Source organism: Bos taurus, chromosome 24, assembly GCF_002263795.3.
Source record: "Bos taurus isolate L1 Dominette 01449 registration number 42190680 breed Hereford chromosome 24, ARS-UCD2.0, whole genome shotgun sequence".
In the NCBI taxonomy this organism is placed as follows: Eukaryota; Metazoa; Chordata; class Mammalia; order Artiodactyla; family Bovidae; genus Bos; species Bos taurus.
Window position 1 is genome coordinate 19,851,015 of NC_037351.1, and position 12,836 is coordinate 19,863,850.

The window sequence follows — 12,836 nt, forward strand, 5'->3', positions numbered from 1 at the left end:
TATAACTTATTCAAATTGATAAAATACCATCCCTTGAAAAAATCAGACTATACGTTAACCACAGGCATGGTGATGCTGACCTTTCCTACCTCTGCACCTCATAGAGCCAGGATTCACGGGTCACCTAAGCACACAGGTGGACTTGAACAGTTTCATTATGGAGACGTGTCACGCAGAAGGCTTATTTGGCCTGTTGTGCTGGTCCCATCCAGGAAGCAATCTGAACTTGGCCATACCGGAATGAATCCGTCCTCCTAGAGCTCTCTTCCCAGTTTTGTTTGCTTCTGACTTAGCAGGACATTTAGACATCCAGGGCAGGATGCAGCCTCTGAAGCTTTGACTTGGCTCCGTGCCACCAATTTAAGAAAGGGATGGTCTGACATGGTGTCTGAGGATATTAAGCACAAGGCCAGGAAATGAAACAATTTCACAGTCCCTCCCATAAGCTGCGCTGGGTAGAAAGCTAAGCGTGATGCAGGAGCTTTCCTCTCTCATTCTTTTTTTATCTTTGGTGATTTCAGTAGGCCTCTCCCGATTACCCTTCTCTGCTCTTTTCTTTTAAATGATGAAATGTCCCAGAGATTAATCCTTAGCTCTCATGTCTTAGATAATTTCATTCATCCTCATGACTTTTAATAACATCAATGTCAATGACTCCTAAATGTATCTAGCTCTAACATTAACCTTGCTCTCAAGTTCCAAACTCATACACTCAACTGTTGCCTGGTATCTCCACTTGGTGGTGTGACAGGCATCAAAACAGAACTCTTCTCTTTTTTCCTCCAAATCTTGTTCTTCTCCACCAACCTAGTTGCTCAGGGTTGCCCCAAACCTGCTGCTATGCTTGACTCCTACCTCTGGGCCTGTGTATGCACTGAATTCTCTCCTTCGGACACTCTTCGCTCAGATTTTGCTTATTTGCTTTTCTCTTTTAACAGTGATGAGAATAAGGTCATTATTCTGTTTATGTTATTATCTCCAGGGCCAAGAATGGGATCTGACATAGGGCAGGAGCTAAATATTTGTTGACAAATGAGTGGTTCTGTGGCTTAAGTTTAGCATCTTCCTCTATAGGCAGCTTTTTCAATCTTTGAAAACCCAGTCTTTTAAAAAATTGCAACATATGCAAACATTATGAAAATGTTACTCATCCATCTATTCTTGTTTTCCTTTTGTAAAAAAGATAATATACATATGCACTGTGTAAACTATTTTTTCACTTAAAATGTTGAGAATATTTTTTCCATATAAATTTTTTATGATATCATTTTTCATGACTTCAGGTTAATTTGTCTCCCAAATGCACTCTAATTGAGCTAACCAATCCCCTACTGAAGACAGCTTAGGTTAGGTAAAAGGTCTTCTGAGTTACTTTAATACTTTTTTTTTTTTTAAAACACGTTGCTCAGTCATGTCTGACTCTTTTTGCGACCCCATGGACTGTACAGTCCATGGAATTCTCCAGGCCAGAATACGGGAATGGGTAATGATACCTTCTCTAGGGGATCTTCCCAACCAAGGGATTGAACCCAGGTCTCCTGCATTGCAGGCAGATTCTTTACTAGCTGAGCCACCAGGGAAGCCCAAGAATGCTGGAGTGGGCGGCCTTTCCCTTCTCCAGGGGATTTTCCCAACCCAGGAATCAAACTGGGGTCTCCTGCATTGCAGACAGATTCTTTACCAGCTGAGCTGCACGGGAAGCCCCTTCTGAGACTCAATCAGCTGTATCTCTCATTCCTTTTTAAATCAGTCAATGCCCATAGGATATTTTCCACTCCAACTCATCCCAACTTAGCAGAGCACTGCTATCCCTATGATGTTTTATAGTTTTACCCTCTTTTTACCCAACACTTCCCATGCTCCCAGGGCTTCTGGAACTTTTGTCTTATGAGATACTCAGCTGTATTTTGTTCTCTTCTTAGAGTACTTCCTCCATCCCCTGTTTTAACTAAAACCTGGCTCTTTGCTGAGGTCAATGCCTCCCCTATATTCTTCTCAGTAAGAACTGTTTATACTCAATGTACCCTATGAATTTTAGGGTCAAGAGGTAGTATTTGGACCATCATTGCTTCCATTTCTGCTTTCTGATCATTATTCTCCTGGTCTCTCATTAAACTCCTACTGCTCTGAGGATCCTGTCATCTGCTGTGCCACCCATAACCTTTCTGCATCTATGTCATTCATCTACCCACTCACTCTCAATCATGATGGTAACACTTGATTTAGTCTTCTCCTTCAGTTCAACTGTTACCATCATACTTGCTAATGTCAACGTTACATGAATGGCACTCAACCAGCACTCTTAGTTCTTTGATCTCTCAGGTCAAAGACTTTCTCAGGGGATTCCCTGATGGTCCAGTGGTTAAGACTTGGTGCTCTCATTGCCATGGGCCTGGGTTAAATACCTGGTCACGGAACTAAGATCCCACAAACTGTGGGGTATGGTCAAAAAAGGAAAAAAAAAAAAAAAGATTTTCTCAGCAAATCTTTCTTTTTATATCCTGGAGCTTGTGAACAGCCTCTCTTCTGAATTGAGTAATTCAAACATCCCACTACTTCCTGACGCCTACATCTTACCCTCAAGCTTGTTTTTTCAGCTACTCCTACCATCTCTGCCCACTGGTCTCAATGGACAATTTATTCAAACAATCACTGTTCTAAGAACTGGGAACAAAGTGGTGAACAAGACAGCTCAAATCTCTGTCCTGGTGGGACTGTTAATAGCGTACATTCTTCCCAACCCTTTTCTCTCTTATTTAACTTGAATTTCACAGCCTAGCATTCCCAAAACTCTTTTGACAATGCTTCTAAAAACACGTCCCCTGTATTTTTATCCATCCCCGACATCTGGCAAAATCATAACACTGCATGAACCAAATGTCTGCCTTTTCTGTGACTTATAGTTGGTAAACTTAGTGTAAAAAAAACAAGATTAAAGAAACTAGCCAACATACAAACAGCAGATCCAATATAGATTCCCAGTCACTAACTCTAAGTGGGTGCTAAACGTTTTCTGACAGAGCTACAGTGCTTCTCTAATCAGCTGCTCTGCTCTTCCCATTTCCCTTTTCACAACTTAGGCTAAACAGATGGTCTTGCTTCCCATTTCAGAGAAAGGGGTCATAAAAGAAAAACTGTCTTCCCTTTGTCACTTTCCAAGTGTTTCAGCATTTATCATTTCCTCCTTTTACATTAAAGGAAGTGATCCTTCTCTTACGGCTAATCACTCCATCTGTACTTCTCAGGAACCTTTTAGTATTGACTCTCCACTCTAGAACCTTCAATCTTTTCCTGTTTACTAGATAACTAAGAGCACTTAAGACATTTACACATTTCCATAACCACACTACTTCCCAATTTTTTCCAACCTGGCTTTCATCTTCTACTACTCTACTAAAATTGAACTCAGCAAATTCACCAATGACTTCTGTGCTGCTAAATCCAATGGACATTTTATAGTCTTTGCTTTACATGTCTCTCCAGAATTCAATGTGGTTGACTGCTTCCTTATAAACTTTAAACTGCTTTACTGAAGTAAAACATACATACAGAAAAGTGAACCTATCTAAATCATTACAGCCAAGTGTTTTTTAGTTTAACAGTGTGCAACTATCATAATTTGAGAACATTTCCTTGCCTGCCCCCTCCCAAGAAACCCTGTAGCCATCAGCAGTCACTCTCTATCTCACTCCTTGTGGTTGCCAAATAACATGCCACATATGGATATACCAGGCTTCCCCAGTGGCTCAGCGGTACAGAATCTGCCTGCAATGCAGAAAACGCAAGAGATGCGGGTTCAATCCCTGGGTCGGGAAGATCCCCTGGAGGAGGGTATGGCAACCCAATCCAGTATTGTTGCCTAGAGAATCCCATGGACAGAGGAGCCTGGCAGGCTACAATCCATAGGGTCGCAGAGTCAGACACAACTGAAGTGACTTAGCATGTACACACTCATGGATATACCACATTTTATTTATCTGTTCATCACATGATAGATATTGGGCTGTTTCTTTTGGCAACTGTGACTAGTGCTGTGTTGAACAGTCATGTATGTGTTTTTAGTAAACATATGTTTTCATCTCTCTTGGGTGGACACCTAAAGATTGGATGATAAACTCTACGGTTAACTTTTTAAGGCACTGTCACACTGTTCTCCAAAGTGGGTGCACCATTTCATGTCTGAATTTGGACATCTTTTCTCTGGGACTATTAAGTTTCTTAGAGAAGAGACTTTCAGTGTTCTGGGAGAGAGATTTGGTCTACATCTGGAACAGGGAAGGAGGGTGACCTTTCTCCATTTGTAGACTTTGAGTTCATCCCCTTTTCAGTGCTACCTGTACGTGCTAGGTCACTTCAGTTGTGTCCGACTCTGCAACCTTTTGGACTGTAGCCCGCCAGGCTCCTCTGTCCATAGGGTTCTCCAGGCAAGAATACTGGAGTGGGTTGTCATGCCCTCCTCAAGGGGATTCTCCCAACCCAGGGACTGAACCTGTGTTGCTTATATCTCCTGTATTGCGGCTACCCGAAATCTTCCAAAGTCCACACCATTTCTGAGTCTTCTCTTCTCTACTGAATTTATGCAGAGAGTTCATCTCTAGCCTGTTGTCTGGGACTCGTATTCCATACCTGGACTGTGGCAGGACTACTAGGTTTTTGGATTCTTGCTTTAGAAGTCCACCTCATCTATTTTTAGTTCTACCCCACATCACCACTGTTTATTGTTCATGTTGCTTCTAATTCCCAAACTTTTCAAAGTTCTCTCTTCATTTGTAAAGGCTTCTCAGTGCTTTCTCTGCAGTAGCTTCCTCTGTCCTGTCTAATAAGTTACTAATCCTCCATTCATTTTCCATTTTCCAAAATGTATAAACATCTCTGGTACATGATGACTCTTCTCCCATTTCTTTTGTGGATTTACACCTTTAAATACATTCATTTACTCTCATCTTACTGGCATCTCAGGAAATAGCAGAGATAAATAAAAGTGTTCAATGAATCATCTTAGCTAGGAAATACATTTGCAGGAAGCTTCCATAAATTTCCAGGTTTATTATTAGACATTTCTGAGTTTTTTCACTGCTACTATAAATGAGCTCTCCCCTACCCATTGTATTTTTTAAATAGCTAATGTTGGTATCAAGATTTACAGTAATTGAGTTCTGAATATTGTTGAACTCTCTTAATTTTTAAGACTATTTTTTCAATAGATTTTTATGGGTTTTATGGGTGAACAGTTATATTGAATATAGATAATCATAAGGTTTATCTATTTTCCCATATTTGTATTACTTTTCTTATATTATTGTATTGGCTAGAACTTCCAGGGAAATGCTAAAACTACAATTTTTATAGGCACCTTTGTACAATTCTGATCTAAAAGGAATTATTCTACTTTTTTCACTATTAAGTATTTCCCATCTAGATATTCTTTATTACATTAAGAAGTGTTTTCTCTTTTGGCTTACTAAAATCAGAAATGAAAAATTAATTTTACCAAGTAAATAACTTTTAAGTATAGACTGAAATTATAATATATATTTTTATCTTTGATATATTATTGAGATATATTCTATTTCAGGCTTCCAAAATATATAGCAACCATGTTTTAATTCTTAGAATATATTCTTCTTGGGTGCATAGAATTATTCTTTATATTTACTCTTAAACTAGATCTGTATGATTAGTGTTTAAAACATCTATATTTATAGGGAATATTTGTTTATAATCTTTCTTATGTACAGATGGCCAATAAACACATGAAAAGATGCTCAAAATCACTAATTATTAGAGAAATGCAAATGCAAATGACAATGAAGCCTCACCTTGCACCAGTAAGAATTGCCATCATAAAAAACCTGAATGCTGGAGAGGGTGTGGAGAAAAGTGAACCCTCTTGCACTGTTGGTGGGAATATAAATTGATACAGCCACTATGGAGAACAGTATAGAGACTCCTTAGAAAACTAGGAATCAAACTACCATATGACCTAGCAATCCCATTACTGAGCATATACCCTGAAAAAACCGTAACTGAAAAAGACCCAAGTACCACAGTGCTCAGAGCAGCACTATTTACAATATCTAGGACATGGGGAAGTTGACAGATGAATGGATAAAGGAGATGTGGTACATATATACAATGGAATATTATTCAACCATAAAAAGGACGAATTTGAGTCAGTTCTAGTGAGGTGGATGAACCTAGAGTCTGTAAGTGAAGTAAGTCAGAAAGAGAATAACAAATATCATATTGCAATGCTTATAATATGGAATCTAGAAGAAATGCAAAAAAGCAAAATGGCTGCCTGAGGAGACCTTACAAATAGCTGAGAAAGAAGAGAAGGGAAAGGTGAAGGAGAAAAGGAAAGACATACCCATCTGAATGCAGAGTTCCAAAGAATAGCAAGAACATATAAGAAAGCCTTCCTAAGTGATCAATGCAAAGAAATAGAGAAAAACAATAGAATGGGAAAGACTAGAGATCTCTTCAAGAAAATTAGAGATACCAGGGCAACGTTTCATTCAAAGGTGGGTATAAAAAAGGACAGAAATGGTATGGATTTAACAGAAGCAGAATAGATTAAGAAAACATGGCAAAAATACATAGAAAAACTAATCAAAAGAGATCTTAATGATCCAGATAACCACAGTGGTGTGATCATTCACCTAGAGCCAGATATTGTGAAATGCAAAGTCAGGTGGGCCTTAGGAAAGCATCACTATGAACAAAGCTAGTGGAGGTGATGGAATTCCAGCTGAGTCATTTCAAATTCTAAAAGATGATGCTGTGAAAGTGCTGCACTCAATAGGCCTGCAAACTTGGAAAACTCAGCAGTGGCCACAGGACTGGAAAGGGTCAGTTTTCATTCCAATCCCAAAGAAAGGCAATGCAAAGAATGTTCAAACTACTGCACAATTGTACTCATCCCACATGCCAGTAAAGTAATGCTCAAAATTCTCCAAGCCAGGCTTCAATAGTACGTGAACCATGAACTTTCAGATGTTCAAGTTGGATTCAGAAAAGGCAGAGGAACTGAGACCAAATTGCCTGCATTCATTGGATCATAGACAAAGCCAGAGAGTTCCAGAAAAACATCTACTTCTGCTTCATTGACTATGCTAAAGCCTTTGACTGTGGATCACAACAAATTGTGGAAAATTCTTAAAGATATGGGAATACCAGACTACTTTACCTGCCTCCTGAGAAACCTGCATGCAAGTCAAGAAGCAACAGTTAGAACCAGACATGGAAGAACATGGTTCAGAATTGGGAAAGGAGTATGTCAAGGCTGTATATTGTCACCCTGCCTATTTAACGTATATGCAGAGTACATCATGTGAAATGCCGGGCTGGATGAAGCACAAGCTGGAATGAAGTTTGCCAGGAGATATATCAATAACCTCAGATATGCAGATGACACCACCCGTATGGCAGAAAGTGAAGAGGAACTAAAAAGCCTCTTGATGAAGGTGAAAGAGGAGAGTGAAAAAGCTGGCTTAAAACTCAACATTCAGAGAACTAAGATCAAGGCATCCAGTCCCATCACTTCATGGCAAACAGGTGGGGAAACAATGGAAACAGTGACAGACTTTATTTTCTTGGGCTCCAAAATCACTGCAGATGGTGACTGCAGCCATGAAATTACAAGACGCTTGCTTCTTGGTAGAAAAGTTATGAGCAACCTAGACAGCTTATTAAAAAGCAGAGACATTACTTTGCCATCAAAGGTCCATATAGTCAAAGCTATGGTTTTTTCCATACAGTAGTCATGTATGGATATGAGAGTTGGACCATACAGTATTCATGTATGGATGTGAGAGTTGGACCATAAAGAAGACTGAATGCCGAAGAATTGATGCTTTTGAACTGTGGTGCTAGATAAGACTTCAGAGTCCCATGGACTGCAAGGAGATCAAACCAGTCAATTCTAAAGGAAATCAGACCTGACTATTCATTGGAAGGACTGATACTGAAGCTGAAGCTCCAGTTCTTTGGCCACCTGAAGCAAAGAGCTGACTCATTAGAAAATACCGTTATGCTGGGAAAGATTGAAAGCAGGAGGAGAAGGGGACAACGGGGGTGCAATGTTTGGATGGCATTGTGGACTCAAGGGACATGAGTTTGAGCAAGCTCTGGGAGTTGGTGAAGGACAGGGAAGCCAGGCGTGCTACATTCCATGGGGTTGCAAAGAGTCAGACACAACTGAGCAACTGAACAACAACAACATATTTGCAGGGAAGGAGTGGAGACACAGCTATAGGAGAATGGACTTGTGGACAAAGTGGGGGAAGAAAAGACTGGGATGGATGGAGAAAGTAGCATCGAGATACATATATATATATATATATATACACACACACATATATATACACATATATATATACACTACATTTGTAAAACAGACAGCTGGTGAGAAGTTGCTATATAACACAGAGAACCCAGACAGTGGCTCTGTGATGATCTAAAGGAGTGAGATGGGGGAGGGGAGGGAGGCTCAAGAGGCAAGGGATATAAGTTTTATGGATGATTTGTGTTATTGCACAGCAAAAGTTACCACAACATTGTAAAGCAATTTTCCTCTAATTAAAAAAGAAAAATAAAAGAAAAAAATTTCCTTCTCATGATTCTTTGAGGTTTCCCTGGTGGCTCAGATGGTAAAGAATCTGTCTGCAATGCAGGAGATGTGGGTTCAATCCCTGGGTCAGGAAGACCCCCTGGAGAAGAAAATGTCAATCCACTCCAGTGTTCTTGCCTGGAAAATTCCATGGACAGACAAGACTGGTGGGCTACAGTGCATGGGGTTGCAAAGAGTCAGACATGACTGAGTGAGTAACACTCTGATTCTTTATATCCCTATATATTATTCTTACCTCAGTGGGAGAAAAGGAATAGTACCAAGAAAGAATGAATTCATAAAGAAGGTAGAAGGATAACCAATTACCACACTAGGCTAGGAGTCCTAGAATAGGTCTTTCTTCTCAGGAATCCTAAAAGAGTTTCTCTCAAAAGTTTTCTACTTTTTAACTGCTAAAGCAAACCTAGGCTGGCATTCAGGTTTCTGAAAAATAGAAGATACAGCGTATTTTATAAGTGCTTTGCAATTACTTGTCAAACATCAGTACAAAGGGTGATTAACTGAACTATATACTTAAAATGATTACGTTGGTAAATTTAAGCTTTATATTGCTTTCCCACTATTTAAAATGAGGCTCCTTTGGAATGGACATGTACACTCTGCTATATTTAAAAGTGGGTAATCTACTGTATAGCAGAAGGAACTCTGCTCAATGTTATGTGATAGCCTATTTGGGAGGGGAGTTTGGAGAATACATACATGTATATGTATGGTTGAGTCACTCTGCTGTTCACCTGAAACTATCACAACATTGTTTATCAGCTATACTCCAATATAAAATAAAAAGTTTAAATTAAAGAAAAGGAAAACAGGTAGTCTTGAACCTGCCTGTGAGACTGCAGATCTTTAGGAGAACTACTCACATAGATTTAGAGACAGATAGGTGCAGACACAGGATTGAGGGTAATACTCAGAATCTTACCTTCTATCTCTTGTTCTCCATTCAGCAGAGGTGCTATCATGAAAGGATTCTGCTAACCCTAATTTAATATATTTTTTCTTTAAGTGCATATAAGTCATAGAGTGAATATTATGCGAAGTCAGTGCAACTTGAAGGGAGGCTAAAGAATTTACCAGAACATCAATGAGTATATGGGAAACCTTCTAATCAAGACAATTTTAATATAACATATTAAAAGGCAAACATAACAAAGTAAAATTTCTTAGTTATGTTATACATGTCTTTCTATAATGTTTACCTTTTCATCTGAGACTCAGTTTCCTACACAGGAAGAAGGAACTAAAATGGTCACAACAATTTTGAAGAAGACAAAGTTGGATAGCTCATATAACATGGTTTTAAGACTTACTGTAAAGCTACATTAATCAAGAAAATGTGGTATTAGTGGAGAACGGATATGCAGATCAACAGAAAAACATGAGTCCAGAAATATATCAAGACAAAATATGATCAACTGAGGTTTTTACAGATGCAGAGTTAATTGAGTAGAAAGGATAATCTTTTCAATAAATAGTGTTGCAACAACTAGACATATGTGAGCCAAAAAAAAAAAAAAAAGAACTTTAGCACAAATGTCACACCTTAACATAAAAATTAACCTTATATTAACCAAGAAAGACCACATTCTGGGCCATAAAATATATATTAACAAACTGAAAAACTAGAAGTCATATAAATCATATGCTGTCTGCCCTCAGAACATAATGGAAGTAAATTAGAAATCAGTAACAGAAAGATAACTGGAAAATCCCAGAATACACAGAGTAATAAACTCCACACTTCTAAATAACAGATGGGTCAAAGAAGAAATCTTAAGATAAATTAAATAAATTTTGAATTAAATAAAAATGAAAACATAACATACTAAACTTTGTGGGATGCAGTGAAAGCAGTGCTTAGAGGGAAATTTATAGCACTGAATGCATACATTAGAAAAAAGAAATCTAAAATCAGTCACCTAAGTATCTACTTTAGGAAACTAGAAACAGAAGAGCAAATTAATTCTAAAGTAAGCAGAAAAGAAGAAATAATATGAAGTAGAGCAGAAATCAGTGTAACTGAAAACAGAAAACAATAGAGAAAAAGCAAAGAAACAAAAAGCTAGTTCTTTTAAAAGATCACTAAAATCAGTAAGTCTTTAGACAAATAATTAAGGGAAAAAAACCCAAAACAGATGGCAGAAATAACTCACACCAAAAATGAAAGACAGTATATCACTATAGATCCTGTGGACATTAAAAGGACAGTCAAAGAATATTATGAACAACTACACTCACAAGTGTAATAACCTAGATGAAATGAAGCAATTCTTTAAGACACAATCTGCCAAATCTCATGCAAGAAGAAAGAGAGAACTTGAATAGGCTTTTAACTATTAAATAAACTGGATTGATAATTAGTAAGATCTTCCAAAACAGAAAGCACAAGGCTCAGATGGGTTCACTGGTGAATTCTAGCAAACACTTCAGGAAGAAATTATACCAACTCTCTACAACCTTTTTCAGAGGGCAGAAGCAGAGGGAATTCTTAACACATTCTATGAGGCAGCATTACTATAATATGAAAACCAAAGATATTACAAGAAAAAAAAATATAGACCAACCTCTTTTATGAACATAGATGCAAAAATCTTCAATCAAATGGGATTTATCTCAGATATGCAAGGCTGATTCAACATTTAAAAAAAAATATCTATAAATGTGGCCCATCACATCAACAGGTTAAAAAATTATCATATCAATAGATCTTGAAAAAGTATTTGACAAATTCCACACATATTTATGATTAAAAAAACTCCCAGTAAAATAAGAATAGAGGGAACTTCCTCAACTTGATATGAATATCTACAAAAAACCTACATCATACTTAATGTAGATAAACTTGAGTTTCCCACTAAGTTCAGATACAAGGCAAGAATATCCTCTCACCATGCCTTTTCAACATCATATTGGAAATGCTAACTAATGCATCACGACAAGAAAAGTAAATAAAAGGTATACAGACTGGAAAAGAAGAAATAAAACTGTCCTTGTACACAGAAGACATGATTTTCTTTGTAGAAAATCCAAAACAATCATCAAAATCCTCTTAAAACTAAGCAATTATAGCCAAGGTTGCAGCATACAAGGCTGACAAAAGTCAACTGCTTTCCAGTACAGTAGAAACCAACAGATAGGTTTTGAAATAAAAATACTATTTACACTGCTGCTGTCACTTCAGTCGTGTCCGACTCTGTGCGGCCCCATAGACGGCAGCCCACCAGGCTCCCCCGTCTCTGGGATACTCCAGGCAAGAACACTGGAGTGGGTTGCCATTTCCTTCTCCAATGCATGAAAGGGAAAAGGGAAAGTGAAGTCACTCAGTCATGTCCGACTCTTAGTGACCGCATGGACTGCAGCCTACCAGGCTCCTCCATCCATGGGATTTGCCAGGCAAGAGTACTGGAGTGGGGTGCCATTGCCTTCTCCGACTATTTACACTAGCACAATGCAAAATGAAATCCTTAGATATAAATCTTAGGTAGAAGATAAATATGAGGAAAACTACAAAACTGATGAACAAAGTAAAAAAAAGAATTAAGTAAAAGAAGAGGTATTCCATTTTCATGGATAAGAAGACAGTATTGTTAAGTTGTTAATTCACAACTTGAACTGCAGATTCAACATAATCCCAATCAAAATCCCAACCTGATATGATAAACCCACAACAAACATTATCATCTATGGTGAAAAATTGAAAACATTTCCCCTAAAGTCAGGAATAAGACACGGGTGCCCACCCTCACCACTACTGTGCAACATAGTTTTGGAAGTTCTAGCCACAGCAATCAGAGAAGAAAAAGAAATAAAAGGGACCCAGATTGGAAGAGAAGAAGTAAAACTCTCACTTTTTGCAGATGACATGATCCTCTACACAGAAAACCCTAAAGACGCCACCAGAAAATTGCTAGAGCTAATCAATGAATATAGTAAAGTTGTAGGATATAAAATTAATACAGAGAAATCCCTTGTATTCCTATACACTAATAATGAGAAAACAGAAAGATAAGTTAAGGAAACAATTCCATTCACCATTGCAATGAAGAGAGTAAAATCCTTAGGAATAAATCTACCTAAAGAAAACAAAAGACCTATATGTAGAAAATTATAAAACACTGATGAAAGAAATCAAAGAGGACACAAATAGATGGAGAAATATACCATGTTCATGGATCAGAACAATCAATATAGTGAGCATGAGTAT

At 38.0% G+C, this 12,836-nt stretch overlaps 1 protein-coding gene across 5 annotated transcripts in view; it reads right to left on the bottom strand.

Annotated features, from left to right (window-relative positions):
* KIAA1328 (KIAA1328 ortholog) overlaps nucleotides 1–12,836 on the bottom strand; it is a 426,147-nt gene that overhangs the window by 15,573 nt on the left and 397,738 nt on the right. The gene's annotated exons all lie outside the window — the stretch shown is intronic.